General features: G+C 42.0%; 1 long non-coding RNA gene across 1 annotated transcript; it reads right to left on the reverse strand.

The window, feature by feature from the left end:
- Positions 1–8,519: 8,519 nt before the first annotated feature.
- On the reverse strand, positions 8,520–12,208 carry LOC125521912. Its single transcript, XR_007289504.1, has 4 exons — positions 11,631–12,208; positions 10,665–10,818; positions 9,473–10,211; positions 8,520–9,350 (listed from the first exon to the last, which is right to left on the reverse strand). It is a non-coding gene; the product is annotated as an uncharacterized LOC125521912 (long non-coding RNA).
- Between the last annotated feature and the right edge of the window lie 8,851 nt (positions 12,209–21,059).

Below are 21,059 nucleotides of genomic sequence, written 5' to 3' on the forward strand. Positions count from 1 at the left end.
CCGCCACCCTGTCTCAAAGGGATCATGAGATTATTCATACTAGAAACTTCCGTGTGCAGCTACAAGCTATTATGGGCTCTAGCATAGTTGATTAAGTCGTGTGAACTCTTATAGTGGTAGACTAGCATATGTAGGGGTTGTAGGTGGTACGGTCTACCCATCGTAAGGTGCAAACGCTTCTGAAAGACTATGTCTCGGTCATCCGTTTCTCAAACACCATGTAGTGCGAGAAATCCAACGGAGGAGATCGAGTCTTGTGGGGAAAAGTGCGCAAACCTCTGCAGAGTGTATAAACTAATCATGATTAGCCGTGTCCCCGGTTATGTACGTTTTGAGTACCTAGTACTTGGGTTATCATCTGAATCTCATCATGTTACTTTAAATTAATTTTGTTGGGTTTAAATATGTTACTTAATTGGGATTGAGAATGCTGTCAACCATTCTCAATGTTTAACAACCACCATGATAGTTAAATAATATTTATTCCTTTGCAGTAGGGAAAAATGGCTTTTCGCAAAAACCATTTAACCATAGAGCTTTTCCACCAGCCATATATGCATGTAGTGATAGCCATTGTTCATCATTCTCTATGGTGTGAATTTGCCAATACATGCAATGTACTGACCCTTTGTGGCTGCAACGTCTCATGTTGAAGGATTATCTTACAACGAGTAAGTGATACGTTAGGGTTACGATTTCTACACTCAACTTTGCCGTTGGTGTTGATGGGAATCCACAACCTTGTTGTTACTTCCGCTATTTGGATTGAGGTAAGAGTATTTTACGTTACTTTATACATGTGATTTACCTCTGTTATAAATCCTCAAGTACTGTGTGTGTCACCATACCAATCCAGGGATGACACTTAAGCACAGAGACTTGACCGTTTGAGGCCGGGTCGCTACACTGGAGCAATTGTACTAAAAGTGTTTGATATTAACAAGTGACAACTAGCCAGACTGGTTACATGTTGAAAGAACATGCGGTGCCCCCATGTTTGGTTTTGGTAATTGATGACAATCTCTATGGACTAATGGTTGCCTTGAGTTATATTTGAAGGTTTTGTCCATAGCTTTTCTTGGAGTACATGTGTTGGTTTGAAGGAGAGTTTGTGTCGACCAAGGTGCTATTCAAGGAATTACCTAAAGATTGGTCTTGTGAGAGGTTGATCAAGACTAAGTTAAAGAGTGAATCAAGTTGATCAACCCACAAAGCATACAAGATGTACCGAGAGGGATCAAGTGATCCCATGGTATGGTAAGCATTGTCAATTACGCTTTGTGTACTAACCCATGGTCTTCGTGAGGGTTCTTTGCGGGGTTAGGTTGCAGTGTGCAAGTTCAAGCCAAGCACCACGAAGAGATCAAATGCTTGAAGCTTGATGTCCTTTGTGGTGACAATGGACCTGTGAAGATGTGCGGAAGAGTAGCTCACCCATAGTAGAGTATGGGGGAGCAATCAACTAGTCTTCATCGAGTCAACACAATCAAGAAAGGTTGCGGTGTGCAAGTCCAAGTGGAGCATCACGAAGAGATCAAATGCTTGAAGCTTGCCACCCTTTGTGGTGACAATGGACTTGTGAAGATGTGCGGAAGAAAGGCTCACCCATAGTGGAGTATGGGGGAGCAATCAACTAGTCTTCATCAAGCCAACACAATCAAGAAAGCTGGTCCAACTTTAGGAAGTCAAGATCGTCATCATCTAGCTCAAGTGGACCATGTGCAAGGCAAAGGTTTGCCCTTGATAGGTTTTCTATTTTACCGGTCTCATGATGGTAGTTGGGAGACCGGGTTATAGGATCGATTGCCATACTATCAAGGGGGGCTCTCAATGAGTAGCTTGATCGTATCGTTCGTTGAGAGCTCAAACCATTGCATCCTTGCATCATCTTTCTTGGTTCTTGTTTGGTTCTCTTTGTGAGTCTTAGAGCTTACGGTCATCTTGTTGACAAGCTTGAGTTCATCGAAAACGGAGTTCGCTTGCATCTTCTATGATGTTTTCGATGTTGGAGGTTTTGCCAGTTCTTATCGGTTGGAGGTTTCACTACTCTTTTTGTTAGGCATACCTCCCGTGCTATTTTGATGCTACTCGTCGTCTTGTTTCCAACAAGCTTGAGTTTGCTCAATTCGGAGCTCATATGCAGAAGTTATGGCAGTTCTGGTTTTCTTGAGTGTGGTTTTTGTCAGGGTCCCAGCGGCAGTACCGCTGAGGAGTCACAAGCGGCAGTACCGCTCCGCAGCGGCAGTACCGGCGGTGACTCCGCAGCAGTACTACCGTTGGCTTACCAGGTCCCTATCGCGTCGATTCGAGGGGTCTTTTTCTCTGTCGGATTGTGCAGTACCTCGCTGCGGCAGTAGTGCGGCAGTACCGCTCCTTAGCGGCAGTACCGCCCTTCCTCCGCGGTAGTACCACCCGATTCCCTCTTTCCCTTTCCCCTTCGTTCTGCGCGGCAGTTTCGTCGAAGGGTGCGGTAGTACCGCCTAACCCAGCGGTAGTACCGCTGTCTCCTATGGTACTACCGCCCCAAGGTTCATGTTTTGTTGCTCCTTTCTTCCGCCTGAGCGGTAGTACCGCTCATAGAGCAGTAGTACCGCTCGTGTGCGGGCTGAGCACATAACGGTTGGATTTTCCCCCTCCTATAAAAAGGGGGTCTTCTTCCCCATTGAACCTTATCCTTTGAGCTCGTGTTCTTCCCCCATTGTTGACCTTCTTCGAGCTTGCTAACTCTCAATCCCTCCATGGATTCTTGCTAGTTTTTGAGGGAAAAGAGAGAGGAGATCTAGTTCCACATTTCCACCAATCACTTTCTCCTCTATGTGAGGGGAACCCCTTGGATCTAGATCTTGGAGTTCTTGGTGTTCTCTTTCTTGTTCTTCCTCTCATTTTCCTCCCTAGAATTAGTTGCTTCGGTGGGATTCGAGAGAGAAGGACTTGGGCACTCCGTGTGCCCTTTGCCATTGCATTTGGTGCATCGGTTTGAGTTCTCCACGTGATACATGGAAGTTACAAGTTGAGAAGCTTATTACTCTTCGGTGCTTGGTACCCTTGAGCTTGCTCCTCTTGGGTGCTTGGGCGCCCTAGACGGTTGTTGGTGTTCGGAGCTCAATCATTGTGGTGCAAAGCTCCAGGCAAGCGTCGGGGTCTCCAATTAGGTTGTGGAGATCGCCCCGAGAAATTTGACGGGTATCGGTGACCGCCCCCAAGGGTTGCCATTTGTACGGGTTCGGTGACCGCCCTCAAGGGTCCCTTAGTGGAATCACGGCATCTTGCATTGTGCGAGAGCGTGAGGAGATTACGGTGGCCCTAGTGGCTTCTTGGGGAGCATTGTGCCTCCACACCACTCCAAACGGAGATTAGCATCCGCAAGGGTGTTAACTTCGGGATACATCATCGTCTCCTCGTGCCTCGGTTATCTCTTACCCGAGCCCTTTACTTATGCACTTTACTTTGTGATAGCCATATTGTTTCTTGTCATATATCTTGCTATCACATAGTTGCTTATCCTTCTTAGCATAAGTTGTTGGTGCACATAGGTGAGCCTAGTTGTTTTAGGTTTTGTGCTTGGCAAATTAACCGCTAGGTTTATTCCGCATTTGTTCAAGCCTAAACCGTAATTATTTTAAAACGCCTATTCACCCCCCCCCCTCTAGGCGACATCGACGATCTTTCACATGTGAGTCGCAACAGAGGCGATAAACTCTTAGGTATTTTTGGTAAAATAAATTTGTTCTTCTGTACATTTTGTTGTACGAGCTAAAACATGGCAGTTTAGACAAACAACACACTTCAGCCTCTGTTTATAATTGGATTAAAGATGCACATCTGCCTTTTCTTGCGTCGTGCTCAGAGCATAGAATTTCATTCTGTTAATTCATTGATCGTGGCAGGATTTAAACTTCTACAGGAAATTAGTAGTGATTGTTTATACTGCATTTCAAAGTTAGAACTAAAGGAGACACGGGCGTGACAATTACACCATTTGAAGGTCTATCTTTTGCACAATCTGAATTTATTACTTTTATGAAAGGCAAGGGTATGCACTTTTCACTATCAATCTTGGAGTAGGACGCCTGCATGTGAGGAGTAGTTGATGAAAGCTATTGGTTACCACACCTCTTATTAGTGCCAAGTTGTAGCATTTGAATTGCTGTGGTGTTCTTTCATAGTCTTTCTTAGCTTTATTTATTTTCCATTGATTAGCTGACCTATGTAGTGTTGTAATTTCCCATAACTGCAAACTATCGGGCTAACATATTGGCATCTTCCAGTATTGCCCTTCATATGGAAATACTGAAAATGCTGAAGAACTGCCTGGCAAGCATATTGGCAGTAGACATTCGGTGAGACTTCAGTTTCTATCATCAAAGTGCTCGTAAGATTAGTTAAGTAGAAAATGTTTTATTAAAGGACTCATAAAGCTTATTTGGAATTGGATGAGGTTACTTTATGGAACAACAACGTGTGATATGCTAAGTAATAAACGGTTACATAAGTTCATTCAGGAGTTCACCATCAATTTGCTATGGTTATCATAAGTCATGGACTAGTAATGATATAAATCTACAGATTGACCTCTTATTATACCCTAAGTGCCATCAATTTCAAGAGAATAACGAGGCATGCTACCTGCTTTATCCTTCCTTGCATAACTATATATGCAACTGGACTTTATCATTTGTCACACTGATTTATACACTGTAATTATGTAGCCACCCATTGCGTCGAAACGAGCCTGCCTTGGTCCAGGGAGATAGAGAAGGCGGCTCATTCGCAAGTTCAAGCTGGCCACGAGCGACGCTCTTAGTCACTCCCAGCAACGCACTGCGTGTTGGCTGGGATCTTACCCAAATAGTATGTCCAATACTGTAATGGCAGATTATACTCCTGATTAGTTGAGTGATACAATTCCTTTCCAATTTTTTTTTTGTTTTAGCCATGGTTATTTGGTTAAAGAGTGTTATGTTTTTTGTTCTCCCGTTGCAACGCACGGGCATTTGTGCTAGTACCTACATATATACGGTATCTACCTGCCGTTCCAACTAAATTTGTATGTGCCAAACTGTAAACCATCAAATAAATATCTTGTCTTGTATGCTCTAATATCTCATATATCAACTAGGGTTGTCTGTATCTTCCATGTTAGGCGGGTTATTCTCAAGAGGAGTGGACTCCGCTCCTCACTCACAAGATAAATGGCTGGTCACCGGGATGCCCAGTCCCATGCTTTATGCAAACTAAATCAAAATAATTGCAAACAAAACTCCCCCTGGGACTCTTGTTAGTTGGAGGCACTCGTTGTTTCGAGCAAGCCATGGATTGATGCTTGTTGGTGGAAGGGGGAGTATAAACTTTACCATTCTATTTGGGAACCGCCTATAATGTGTGTAACATGGAAGATATCGCCATCTCTTGGTTGTTATGTTGACAATGAAAGTATACCGCTCAAAATATTATTCACCTCCGTTTCAAATCCGAGCTCTGGCACCTCTACAAATCCCTGCTTCCCTCTGCGAAGGGCCTATCTATTTACTTTTATGTTGAGTCATCATCCTCCTATTAAAAAGCACCAGTTGGAGAGCACCGCTATCATTTGCATTCATTATTGTTAATTTACATTGAGTATGACTTGACTGGATCTCTTTTACCATGAATTACAATGTCTAGTCAGTCCTTGGTCTTTAAAGGTGCTCTGCATTTATGTTTTGCGGTCTCAGAAAGGGCTAGCGAGATACCATCTTGTTATATCATATTATGATTGTTTTGAGAAAGTGTTGTCATCCGAGATTTATTATTATGGCTCGCTAGTTGATTATGCTATTGATATGAGTAAACTTGAGACCTATGCGTTATTGTGAATGTGGTTAGTTATAATCTTTGCTGAAAACTTGAATGCTGGCTTTCCATATTTACAACAACAAGAGCAAACAGAGTTTGTAAAAGTTTTTCTTTATCACTTTCAGTTTATCAACTGAATTGCTTGAGGACAAGCAAAGGTTTAAGCTTGGGGAGTTGATACATCTCTGTCGTATCTACTTTTCCAAACACTTTTTGCCCTTGTTTTGGACTCTAACTTGCATGATTTGAATGGAACTAACCCGGACTGACGTTGTTTTCAGCTGAATTACCATGGTGTTATTTATGTGCAGAAACAAACGTTCTCGGAATGACCTGAAACTTCACAGAGCAACTTTTCAGAAAATAAGAAAAATACCTGCAAAAGATGAAGGCCAGGGGGGCCACCACCTCTCCACGAGGGTGGGGGCGCGCCTGCCCCCTAGGGCGCGCCCCCCTACCTCGTGGGCCCCCTGTTGCCTCTTCGACTCCAATTCCATATATTGAGTTTCAGGGTGAAAAAAATCTGAGAGAAGAAATCATCGCGTTTTACGATACGGAGCCGCCGCCAAGCCCTAAAACCTCTCGGGAGGGCTAATTTGGAGTCCGTTCGGGGCTCCGGAGAGGGGAATCCGTCACCATCATCATCATCCATCCTCCATCACCAATTTCATGATGCTCACCGCCGTGCGTGAGTAATTCCATCGTAGGCTTGCTGGACGGTGATGGGTTGGATGAGATCTATCATGTAATCGAGTTAGTTTTGTTAGGGTTTGATCCCTAGTATCCAATATGTTCTGAGATTGATGTTGCTATGACTTTGCTATGTTTATTGCTTGTCAGTAGGGCCCGAGTGCCATGATTTCATATCTTAACCTATTATGTTTTCATCAATATATGAGTGTTCTTGATCCTGTCTTGCAAGTATATAGTCACCTATTATGTGTTATGATCCGTCAACCTCAAAGTGACAATAATTGGGATACTTACCGGTGATGACCGTAGTTTGAGGAGTTCATGTATTCACTATGTGTTAATGCTTTGTTCCGGTTCTCTATTAAAAGGAGGCCTTAATATCCCTTAGTTTCCGTAAGGACCCCGCTGCCACGGGAGGGTAGGACAAAAGATGTCATGCAAGTTCTTTTCCATAAGCATGTATGACTATGTTCGGAATACATGCCTACATTATATCAATGAACTGGAGCTAGTTCTGTGTCACCCTTGGTTATGACTGTTACATGATGAACCACATCCGGCATAATTCTCCATCACTAATCCATTGCCTACGAGCTTTCCATATATTGTTCTTCGCTTATTTACTTTCCCGATGCTATTGCTATCATCACTACAAAATAGCAAAAACATTACTTTTACTACTGTTACCATTTGCTACCGTTACCATTACTATTATATTACTTTGCTACTAAACACTTTGCTGCAGATATTAAGTTTCCAGGTGTGGTTTAATTGACAACTCAGCTGCTAATACTTGAGAATATTCTTTGGCTCCCCTTGTGGCAAATCAATAAATTTGGGTTGAATACTCTACCCTCGAAAACTTTTGCGATCCCCTATACTTGTGGGTTATCAACGATGTGTGTTGGAAGTGGTTCCAAGATTGATATGATCATCATCACACACTCCCTATTCTTTCAGGATTAGTGTTGAACCTAAATAAATATTATTTGGTGTTTGCGTTAAGCATGAATATGATTTGATCATGTTTATTGCAATACGGTTATTCATTTAAAGTCAGAGAATAATTGTTATTCTGTCTGCATGAATAAAACCTTCAATGGTCATACACCCAAGGTGAATGGTTTATTGAATCTCGATCGTAGTGATACACATATTCATAATATTGAAGCCAAAAGATGCAAAGTTAATAATGATAGTGCAACTTATTTGTGTCACTGTTGTTTAGGTCATATTGGTGTAAAGCGCATGAAGAAAATTGATGTCTACAACACAACCTTCTCCTTGTAGACGTTGTTGGGCCTCCAAGTGTAGAGGTTTGTAGGACAGTACCAAATTTCCCACAAGTGGATGACCTAAGGTTTATCAATCCGTGGGAGGCGTAGGATGAAGATGGTCTCTCTCAAACAACCACTACAAGAAATATGTCAACTTGTGACCATGACTATTGGTCACTGAAAGGTCGTTGTTTTTCATTTGCGACCTTTTTGTGACCAAAAACAGAAGGTCAAAAGCTGGCGGTCGTAAACTGAAATTAACGACCTTCTCTATGAGAAGGTCGTAGACGTTTATGACCAAAATATGCCTACTGTTTTGTTTTGTCCACTAGCAGCCTCCCCAGGCCACGTAGGCATCCGACATGGCAATCTGACGTGGAAAAATTGCAACCAATTGAGAAGGTCATTGATAAGATGCAACCCAGTCCGATTGAGTGTTTTACATGGGCCAAGCCCAACAATTCAGCCTTTTTATATTATTTTTCCATCAATTTTTGATCGGCATCATGGGCCAAGCCCATTATTGCAGCCTTTTTATTTCCAGGGTCGTGATCCTTTTTTGGACCATTTCTTTTTTTGTTCGCATCTATTTCTCAATTGGGCCTCGGCCTTTTTACAGTCCATTTCCTTCGTTTTTAGTTTTTTCCTGTAAATATTATTTGGAAAATCGCCTTTTTATATGCCAAATACTATTAGGTCCCACTTGTCAGGTTCTAATTAAAGACAACCAATGTTTCAATTTCCACACAATTATTTCAGTCAAAACAGCAAACAAATGAGAATTATCAAACCACATGCCAATTTTGGCTAATAGCACAATCTTTACATAATTCATTTCACCATTACATGTGATACCATCACAACATATAAACCTGCTACAAATACACTCCAAACTTCTTCACTTTCAGGCTGGAGCTCTTTACATGAGAGGAAACACCATTTCTGGATATGTCCGTACAATCTGAACAAAGGCATCTAACAATTAACCAAAAGAGTTAGAAACAAAATAAAAACAAAGATAGATAGCAGCTAGGGACTAAATCATGAACCATCTCTACATGTAACATGTAACCGTAATAACCACAAGGACTAGTTGTTGCATGAATACCAAAACTTCCAGAAATGGTTGTTCAGAATACAAGAAGGCATAGTTGTTGCATGTATACCAAAACTCCCAAAATGGTTCTAGATGTTGAACGCAGAAAACAATTTAATCTTTGATGGTTCATTGAGCACGACATGAACAATTTAAGATAACAAGACATATGTTCTACACTAATTTTACACAAATCATTATCAATTACAATTTATAACAGACTTAAAACAAAACACCATAGCTTCTGCATCACATAGGGAATCAACACAATGGCATCATGGCCCATCGACCAAAGAACAAAAGAAAATAAGGGGATAGACCGAAGACTTATCTAGTCAGAGAAGATAGCGTTGATGTAGTTGCAGCACGGCTACCTCAAGACTGTGAATGTGGTGCCATGGTTGGGGTTGATGCGCCCGAGCAAGGTAAGCATCATGGCCTCGTCGGGTCTGCGAGAATAAGAAAAGTATTAGCTATATTGCCCAGTAGGACTGGCTAGCATCCAGAGCATGCATTGACTGGACACATATTCCCTTTAACAAAATTACAAGAGTATCATCAGGATCATTACATTCCCTCTTGATTAAGTAGCAATGTCCGTTCTTTTTGCTCCATGGCTGGCCTAAACAAAACCGCCTTGAAAAATAGAAAGAAGCCTCAGGTTTATCAACCACAGCAAAACAACAGTGTGACCTAAAGAATAAGAATAGAAAGAGGTCTCAGGTTTATCAAGCATAGCAAAACAGCAGTGTGACCATCAATCATAGAACTGAATATAAAACAAAAGAGGTCTCAGGTTTAGACTCTAAAGGAAGAGCTAGTTATGCATGATGTCTCAGGTTTAAACAAAAGATCAAAACCACAATTTTAACAAGAGATATGTAGTCAGTCCAATTGAACAAGATCTGGACAGTAGCATTATGAGTATTTAAGTGGAGATGTAGCAGGCAATCAAATGAAGCAACTTAATTGTTTGCATGGCATTCACCATAGTAGATAGTACTAACCCCAGTACACATGCATGTAGAAATGATTTGCTCAAACAATGGCTAACTGAATTCAAAACGAAGGAAATTTGGACTCAAGCTTAGTCAGTCCAGCATAATCCATGCTACCCAACCACCTCCGTTTATACAGTTGTTATTATTTATCTTATCAGCGATGCCTATGCAGGAACTGAAAACCAAAACACATGTCTGCTTAAGTGAAAATTGCTGAAACAATGGCTAAATAAGAGATGCTACTCATCAGCAGAATTGTTGGTCATGTACGCTGTTATAGTCAAGCAGAAGCCTCTTGTACTTGAAGGCCTATAAAATAAAATCGGTAAGTTAGATTGATTACTATAGGTGCAACACATTTTCTCAAAGAGGCATAAACATGACATGAAATAGATGTAGTATCATCACTACATGAAAGGAGCATTATACTTGGAAGGAAAAAACAACATTCTGTCACCAAATAAACAATACTTGACAGGAAATTGTGCATTTCGTCCTTGTATCCATTAGTAGCAGGTATTCAGCATCCTGTTTTTATCTGTCTAAAAATAAGCATGGCAACTTTGTACATGACTCAATCTTTGAGCATGGCAAAAATTATTCTAACTCTATGATGGTACCACGTAAACTTATATATGGTCGTGGACAGTGAAACTCCAATCACAAAATCAGCTATGCGTCTACTGTGTCAAGGCATGACATGGCAAAAAAATTCAGAAGATGGACAAAACAAATATGAATGAAGGTTCAGCAACAGGCTACCTGCAGAGAAATGAATCCAACAGCGGGGTCTTGTGTTGTGCATCGCCATGGTGATCTAGCTCGAGCCACGACTGTAGCGTTGCCACGACGTGATCCCTGTTTGGGCTTGCACGAGCAAATCAGGGCACGCCTCCGTCACGCCATCAGCCTCTACCTACAGTAAGTGTTTGTAGTGTAAGGCCATGGATGCATTTGTCTGAATTTGTGTGTGACTGTTGCTCATTACATGATGTGGTGGCAGGCAACAGTTACTACCATTTGCAGATCAAAAAGGACCACTCTGTATATATGCAACAATTACATGATGTGGTCAGTGGTCACACGTCCCATACTGCATTATTAGTGCAGGGAAAAGGACAATGCATGCTGCATTATTTGAGTCTGTCAACTGAAAACAGTAGTATTTCTGGCCATTGCTAGCTAGCATGTGAAATAAAGAAAGAAAGAAAAATCACTAGTATTATGTCTGAAAAATCACTAGCTAGCGTATGTTTGCATGGCTAATATTCTAGCATATACAATACTTAAATCTATAGATTTACCATCCCTTTCTTAGTTATAGCATATAATAGAAATCTAGCAACATAAGTAAGCACATATCATTTTTTATGATAGCCATTGGGCTTCACAAGTATATGCAAGAAACAGACTTTTTTCAGTTAACATAGAACAGAAACATTCCAACAACAGGAGTGGGCACATATCAGTTTCCTTTTTCTTGTTTTGAATGGTCATACAGAATCAGAGGCATCCTCTTGCCTGTCTATCAGGAGCCTAGGAACCATATCACTGTAGCTAAACATCGCAAATACAGTGCCCCTAGGCGAAATTCAGAATTCCTCAACACCAATACTGTACCCAGCCAGCCTCCCTCTCACATAAATTCAGAATTCCTCTCAGGCAGCACATGCGTAGCACAACAGGGCTAATAGAGAGAGAAGAGGGGAATGAATGAATATTACTAACTCCCGATAGATCTTGAGGTGCAGCTTGAGGGGCTCGACGTAGTCCTCGAAGCCGAGCGTGCCCATGGACCAGATCAGGTCGTCTCCATTGACGATCTTGCGCTTCTCCTTCACGGACTTGTCGCTGGCCCTGCGGTGCCCGGGATCACACACGAGTTAGCTCGTACCAGAGTGGGCGCACCCCTCCACCACCTCCCCCTTCGCCGGCCTCCGCGTCCTCGCCCTCGTCATCCTCCACGGGCGGGAGGAGGACACAGCCGGCCCCCGCAGCGACAACCCGCAGGAACAGCGCGCGGCGACAGCCGGCCCCTTATATCCATTCCGCGGCGAGCGGTGATGAGAAGAAGTTGGCGGTCCCGCCCCATGGCGCGCCGCTCGTGTTGCTCCTATGGATGCGCGGCAGCGAAGATGGGCGGCAAAGGTAGGGGAGAGGGAGGGGAGGGGAGGGTGTAGACCGGCGGCGAGTGGAGAGGGAGGCAGCAAGCGGAGAGGGAGGCGGATCTGGATCTGGAGCGGCGGTGGGAGGCGGCTGCAAGGGATAGCGCTAGGGTTCACGTGCGGGGATGTGGGCCGGGCTTCATGGGGTGAGAGGGTGAGGGAGTTTTTTGTTTGAGACAAAGATGGGGTGAGGGAGAAAGGGCTACCGTCGGATCCGGGAGCATCCGACGGCATTGGAGGCGCGATCTGCGTGACATGCCTATGGACCAATTAGAACCCAGTACACGTTATGACCATCTAAATTGGTCGTAATCAACTAAAAATAAGGTGTTGAATCATATAAACAGTTTTATGATATGAGAAATTCAAAAAAAACAAAAACATTCTCATTGTGTCAGCAAATCTGACCTAGTTTTTAGGAAAACTATCAAACTTGGAATTGGAATAAGACAAATATCTTTAATAAGTGTTATGAAAAATGAGTTTTTAGGAAAAAAATTATTTTCTATTTTTGGAGTGAAAAAATTCATTTTTTAGAAGAATCTACCAAATATTTGTTTCAAAATGGCACCACACCATTTCCAAAACTATAAGACATCATTTTCTGTACAGTTGACCAAATCTTAACATGTAAAATGTTTTCGATCCACCTCTCATCAAAAAGACAAGTTATGTTTCAAAAAAGAATCTACCTGAGCATTCTTTTGTTTTTCTTCTATCTTTTCACATGAAAAAAATAAAAAAATGATCTCATATTTTGCACAAGGGTGCATCTTGGAATTCCAAACAATGTTGACTAAGGGAGTTTTCATTTTCTTTGCACACATATTTCATTTTCCATTTTTTGAGTGCCCGAAATGAGTTTTTTTGTGAAGGACCTACCATATATTTGTTGCAAAATTGGACCAAATCATGTTTATAAAATACTAGGACATATTTTCCATTTTTTGAGTGCCCAAAAGGAGGTTTTTTTTGTGAAGGACCTCCCAAATAATTGTTGCAAAATTGGACCAAATCATTTTTTCTAAAATACTAGGACATATTTAATGCACAATTAACCAAATGGTTGGGTGTAAAAAGTTTTGAGCCACCTCTCGTGAAAAAGACAAATTTCCGCCGATTCAGTTGAAAGCGGGTCAAATTTGAACTATAGCTGCCTTGTAGTTTGCTCTTTATTTTTGCCAAAAATCATTTTTAGGTACGTAAGTATCTATTTAATCAGAGAAACATCAAAAAAATTCCAAGATTCAACCACTAGCTAGGAACGGTCATTCCCGCCGTTTTGACCACATTTTGAAACGGGCATAAAAAAATTCAAAAAAATCAAAAAACTGGGAAACCTTCACATTGTGTCATTATATGTGGCCATGTTCCCAGGAAAAATAACAAACTTGTAATACGGCAATTATTTTAAAAAAGTGTTCTCAGAAACGAGCTATCACGTATGGAGATCAATGGCTTTCAAGCCAAATGATCAATCTTATGGCCACATTCATGGCATAGTTTGTTCAAATGATCTCATATTGTGCACAAGGGTGCATACTAGAATGGCAAATAATGTTGCCTAAGGAAGTTTTCATTTTCTTTGGACGAAAAAACCATTTTCCATTTTTCGAGTGCCCAAAAGGAGGTTTTTGTTGAAGGACCTCCCAAATAATTGTTGCAAAATTGGACCATATCATTTTTCTAAAATACTAGGACATATTTAATGCACAATTGACCAAATGGTTGGATGTAAAAAGTTTTGAGCCACCTCTCGTGAAAAAGACAAATTACCGCCGATTCAGTTGGAAGCGGGTCAAATTCGAACTATAGCTGCCTTGTAGTTTGCTATTTATTTTTTACAAAAAATCATTTCTAGGTACGTAAGTATCTATTTAATCAGAGAAACACCAAAAAATTCCAAGATTCAACCACTAGCTAGGAACGGTCATTCCCGCCGTTTTGACCGCATTTTGAAACGGGCATAAAAAATTCAAAAAAAATCAAAAAATTGGGAAACCATCGCATTGTGTCATTATATGTGGCCAAGTCCCAGGAAAAATAACAAATTTGTAATACGGCAATTATTTTAAAAAAGTGTTCTCAGAAACGAGCTATCACGTTTTTAAGCCAAATGATCAATCTTATGGCCACATTCATGGCATAGTTTGTTCAAATGATCTCATATTGTGCACAAGAGTGCATTTTGGAATGGCAAACAATGTTGCCTAAGGAAGTTTTCATTTTCTTTGGACGAAAAAACCATCACTACTAGGGAAAACCCTAGCAGTAGCGCTGGTTTTGTGCTCGCTAGTAGCGCGGGTAGGCGCGCTACTAATAAGGCGCTACAGCTATTGCTTAGCAGTAACGCGTCCCGCACGCGCTACTGCTAGGACAAATAGCTGCAGCGCTTGTTCACTCCCACGCTGCTGCTAATGTAACTACTGGCAGCGTGTTTTCTTTCCATCTCTACCAGTATTGTTTTTTATTTTTTTTATTTTTTTATTTTTAGTGTATTTATGCGCCATCGTACAAATATTGGTACAATACCAGTTATGAGGTTTACATCATTATGTCCATAACAGTGTGTCAAATGAAGGTGGATTAGGTTCAAGTGGAGGCAATATGTGGTGCATGTCAAAAGTATACTACTAATCCAAACTTGATCTAGTTTGGACTAGTAGTACTTTCGATGTGCACCACATGTTGCCTCCACTTGAATCTAATCCGCCAGCACAAGCTATTTAATCATCATCATAATCATTAGCACCAACAATATTTATTTAATCACCACTAACACTAGCTAATAATAATCATCAGTCATTACCACCAACACTAGCTATTTTATCATCATAGCAATAGTGTAGCACATCATCATCCTCAAACTCATTTCTAGCTAATCACTCCTGCTGCTCTCTCTTAGGTAAAACAACATAACACATGTGTAGCTCTCCTCCTTGATCAAGTTGGAGCATGCAGATGAACCTGTCTCCTAATTTTGGGTAGCACATCTGTTTGCTGCCCCCTAGTACTTGTCTGTGCTCCCCCATCACATATCTAGTCCAGTCTTGCACTATTAAGCATTCATCGCTGATCTTGAATGCACTAAAGTAACATGTAGGATATCTTGGCCGTAAGCTAATAATACTCATGGTACCTTTAGTCTCGATCCCACAAGGCACGACATTCATCGGGAGTCCCTGTTGAAGAACATCGTATGGTCACATACTTAGCAATGAAGTTTAGCTTCACAAATAATGTATGGAAAAGATGCACTGAGGACAAATAGTAAAAATCTTACCATCCTTCCTAAATAGATGTGACCGTAGTTCATGATGAACACTATTGGTCGCACGTTTTCAGTACTAAGATTTCTAAGTCCAGGAAGAAAATTTGTCTTGACGGTATCAAGATCCTCAAGCCATGAAACATAATGACTTAGCTCCTTGCAGTTTAGTTCAGCCCCGGGACAGTAGTAGGTCCTGTCTACCAAGCGCTGGACATGTTTTCTTGCACCAAAATAAGCTGAAAATACAAATTAGTTGTCAACTATTTTTGAATAAACAATATCAAAGACATAAATATGGTTGAGAAACTTCCATTTTGGTGTAACTGGAGGCGTCTGCACATCGACCCAGATCTCAGTATTACCTTCAATATCATCTTCCGGACGAATATCAAAGGTGATAACCATATCAGGCTCAAATGCATAAGTCTTGCATAGTGCTCGCCATGTTTTGCATCCAAAATAGGTGTAGTCGTCTGAATTGTATAACTTTTTGTGGAAAATATAACCATGCTCGGTCTTGAAATAAACTTTCTTTACCTCCATAGTATGACTGAAACCTATCTTATCCAATACAAAAACTCTTGCATGGCAGGGGATACGCTAGTAGAATAGTAAAAAAATTATAAGTTGAAGCTAATGAAGCAGATGTCACACTTAATTACGAAAAAAGACTTGTCGTTGTGACTTACTGTATCCAGTTCGAAGTTCTCGTCCAGCTTGATGCTGAAGCGCCTATCATCATCTAGGAAGATTCTGTCGCACAGGCCGTGCTCGTCTTCGCAGTATTTGCAAATACCGAAATCCTTTTTGTCGTCAGACATTTCCTATGTTCATAGTTAAAACAATAATTGAAAATCGATAAAAGACAACTACCAGGATACTCAACACACAAATCCGGGGCACTCGATATTTCCTACATATTCTGGCAAAAGTCATGCCAAAATTCACGGAAAAATCCGGCATGACCTTTGCTAAAATAGGATATATCGAGCGCCTGAAATTTGCCGGAACAGAAATGAATCAACACTCCGGCAAAACATAGGCCACTCAGAGGTGTAACCTGCAAACATGACCGACCACTTGGATATTGAGCAACACAAGATATACATTTCAAAATATCTTATAAGACTCAAATTAGCATGCATTCTATAAGCAAAAGTAAATCATCTCTGAAGGAAATATGCCCTAGAGGCAATAATAAAGTTATTATTTATTTCCTTATAATCATGATAAATGTTTATTGTTCATGCTAGAATTGTATTAACCGGAAACATAATACATGTGTGAATACATAGACAAACAAAGTGTCACTAGTATGCCTCTACTTGACTAGCTCGTTAATCAAAGATGGTTATGTTTCCTAACCATGAACAATGAGTTGTTATTTGACTAACGGGATCACATCATTAAGAGAATGATCTAATTGACATGACCCATTCCATTATCTTAGCACCCAATCATTTAGAATGTTGCTATTGCTTTCTTCATGACTTATACATGTTCCTATAACTATGAGATTATGCAACTCCCGTTTACCGGAGGAACACTTTGGGTACTACCAAACGTCACAACGTAACTGGGTGATTATAAAGGAGTACTACAGGTGTCTCCAAAGGTACATGTTGGGTTGGCGTATTTCGAGATTAGGTTTTGTCACTCCGATTGTCGGAGAGGTATCTTTGGGCCCTCTCGGTAATGCACATCACTTAAGCCTTGCAAGCATTACAACTAAATGAGTTAGTTGCGGGATGATGTATTACAGAACGAGTAAAGAGACTTGCCGGTAACGAGATTGAACTAGGTATTGGATACCGACGATCGAATCTCGGGCAAGTAACATACCGATGACAAAGGGAACAACGTATGTTGTTATGCGGTCTGACCGATAAAGATCTTCGTAGAATATGTAGGAGCCAATATGGGCATCCAGGTCCCGCTATTGGTTTATTGACCGGAGACGTGTCTCGGTCATGTCTACATTGTTCTCGAACCCGTAGGGTCCGCACGCTTAAGGTTACGATGACAGTTATATTATGAGTTTATGCATTTTGATGTACCGAAGGTTGTTCGGAGTCCCGGATGTGATCACGGACATGACGAGGAGTCTCGAAATGGTCGAGACATAAAGATTGATATATTGGAAGCCTATGTTTGGATATCGGAAGTGTTCCGGGTGAAATCGGGATTTTACCGGAGTACCGGGAGGTTACCGGAACCCCCCGGGAGCTATATGGGCCTTAGTGGGCTTTAGTGGAAAGGAGAAAGGAGCAGCCCAAGGTGGCCGCGCGCCTCCCCCCTCCCTAGTCCTATTAGGACTAGGAGAGGTGGCCGGCCCCCCTCTCTCTCTTTCCCCCCTCAAGGAGTCCTATTCCAACTAGGATTGGGGGGGGGGAATCCTACTCCCAGAGGGAGTAGGACTCTCCTGGCGCGCCACCTTGGCCGGCCAGCCTCCCCCCTCTAGTCCTTTATATACTGAGGCAGAGGCACCCCAGAAACACACAAGTTGATCCACGTGATCTATTCCTTAGCCGTGTGCGGTGCCCCCAGCCACCATAGTCCTCGATAATACTGTAGCGGAGTTTAGGCGAAGCCCTGCTGACTCTGTAGCATCAAGATCGATCACCACGCATCGTGCTGACTGCTGAACTCTTCCCCGACACTTTGCTGGATCGGAGTCCGGGGATCGTCATCGAGCTGAACGTGTGCTCGAACTCGGAGGTGCCGTAGTTTCGGTGCTTGATCGGTTGGATCGTGAAGACGTACGACTACTTCCTCTACGTTGTGTCAACGCTTCCGCAGTCGGTCTGCGTGGGTACGTAGACAACACTCTCCCCTCTCGTTGCTATGCATCACCATGATCTTGCGTGTGCGTAGGAAATTTTTTGAAATTACTACGAAACCCAACAGTGGCATCCGAGCCTAGGTTATTTATGTTGATGTTATATGCACGAGTAGAACACAAGTGAGTTGTGGGCGATATAAGTCATACTGCCTACCAGCATGTCATACTTTGGTTCGGCGGCATTGTTGGACGAGACGACCCGGACCAACATTACGCGTACGCTTACGCGAGACCGGTTCCCCCGACGTGCTTTGCACATAGGTGGCTTGCGGGCGACTGTCTCTCCAACTTTAGTTGAACCGAGTGTGGCTACGCCCGGTCCTTGCGAAGGTTAAAACGGAGTCTATTTGACAAACTATCGTTGTGGTTTTGATGCGTAGGTGAGATTGGTTCTTGCTTAAGCCCGTAGCAGCCACGTAAAACTTGCAACAACAAAGTAGAGGACGTCTAACTTGTTTTTGCAGGGCATGTTGTGATGTGATATGGTCAAGACATGATGCTGAATTTTATTGTATGAGATGATCATGTTTTGTAACCGAGTTATCGGCAACTGGCAGGAGCCATATGGTTGTCGCTTTATTGTATGCAATGCAATCGCGATGTAATGCTTTACTTTATTACTAAGCGGTAGTGATAGTCGTAGAAGCATAAGATTGGCGAGACGACAACGATGCTACGATGGAGATCAAGGTGTCGCGCGGTGACGATGGTGATCATGACGGTGCTTCGGAGATGGAGATCACGCACAAGATGATGATGGCCATATCATATCACTTATATTGATTGCATGTGATGTTTATCTTTTTATGCATCTTATCTTGCTTTGATTGACGGTGGCATTATAAGATGATCTCTCACTAAATTATCAAGAAGTGTTCTCCCTGAGTATGCACCGTTGCCAAAGTTCGTCGTGCCCAGACACCACGTGATGATCGGGTGTGATAAGCTCTACGTCCATCTACAACGGGTGCAAGCCAGTTTTGCACACGCAGAATACTCAGGTTAAACTTGACGAGCCTAGCATATGCAGATATGGCCTCGGAAACGGAGACCGAAAGGTCGAGCGTGAATCATATAGTAGATATGATCAACATAAACGATGTTCACCATTGAAAACTACTCCATCTCACGTGATGATCGGTTATGGTTTAGTTGATTTGGATCACGTGATCACTTAGAGGATTAGAGGGATGTCTATCTAAGTGGGAGTTCTTTAATATGATTAATTGAACTTAAATTTATCATGAACTTAGTACCTGATAGTATCTTGCTTGTATGTTTGATTGTAGATAGATGGCCCGTGTTCCGTTGAATTTTAATGCGTTCCTTGAGAAAGCAAAGTTGAAAGATGATGGTAGCAATTACACGGACTGGGTCCGTAACTTGAGGATTATCCTCATTGCTGCACAGAAGAATTACGTCCTGGAAGCACCGCTGGGTGCCAGGCCTGCTGCTGGAGCAACACCAGATGTTATGAACATCTGGCAGAGCAAAGCTGATGACTACTCGATAGTTCAGTGTGCCATGCTTTACGGCTTAGAATCGGGACTTCAACGACGTTTTGAACGTCATGGAGCATATGAGATGTTCCAGGAGTTGAAGTTAATATTTCAAGCAAATGCCCGGATTGAGAGATATGAAGTCTCCAATAAGTTCTATAGCTGCAAGATGGAGGAGAACAGTTCTGTCAGTGAGCATATACTCAAAATGTCTGGGTATAATAATCACTTGATTCAATTGGGAGTTAATCTTCCAGATGATTGCGTCATTGACAGAATTCTCCAATCACTGCCACCAAGCTACAAGAGCTTCGTGATGAACTATAATATGCAAGGGATGAACAAGACTATTCCCGAGCTCTTCGCAATGCTGAAAGCTGCGGAGGTAGAAATCAAGAAGGAGCATCAAGTGTTGATGGTCAATAAGACCACTAGTTTCAAGAAAAAGGGCAAAGGGAAGAAGAAGGGGAACTTCAATAAGAATGGCAAGCAAGTTGCCGCTCAAGAGAAGAAACCCAAGTCTGGACCTAAGCCTGAAACTGAGTGCTTCTACTGCAAGCAGACTGGTCACTGGAAGCGGAACTGCCCCAAGTATTTGGCGGATAAGAAGGATGGCAAGGTGAACAAAGGTATATGTGATATACATGTTATTGATGTGTACCTTACCAATGCTCGCAGTAGCACCTGGGTATTTGATACTGGTTCTATTGCTAATATTTGCAACTCGAAACAGGGACTACGGATTAAGCGAAGATTGGCTAAGGACGAGGTGACGATGCGCGTGGGAAACGGTTCCAAAGTCGATGTGATCGCGGTCGGCACGCTACCTCTACATCTACCTTCGGGATTAGTATTAGACCTAAATAATTGTTATTTGGTGCCAGCGTTAAGCATGAACATTATATCTGGATCTTGTTTGATGCGAGACGGTTATTCATTTAAATCAGAGAATAATGGTTGTTCTATTTATATGAGTAATATCTTTTATGGTCATGCACCCTTGAAGAGTGGTCTATTCTTATTGAATCTCGATAGTAGTAATACACATATTCATAATGTTGAAGCCAAAAGATGCAGAGTTGATAATGATAGTGCAACTTATTTGTGGCACTGCCGTTTAGGTCATATCGGTGTAAAGCGCATGAAGAAACTCCATACTGATGGACTTTTGGAACCACTTGATTATGAATCACTTGGTACTTGCGAACCGTGCCTCATGGGCAAGATGACCAAAACGCCGTTCTCCGGTACTATGGAGAGAGCAACAGATTTGTTGGAAATCATACATACAGATGTATGTGGTCCGATGAATATTGAGGCTCGTGGCGGATATCGTTATTTTCTCACCTTCACAGATGATTTAAGAAGATATGGGTATAT

The sequence above is a fragment of the Triticum urartu genome, chromosome 7, assembly GCF_003073215.2.
Source record: "Triticum urartu cultivar G1812 chromosome 7, Tu2.1, whole genome shotgun sequence".
Taxonomy (NCBI): domain Eukaryota; kingdom Viridiplantae; phylum Streptophyta; class Magnoliopsida; order Poales; family Poaceae; genus Triticum; species Triticum urartu.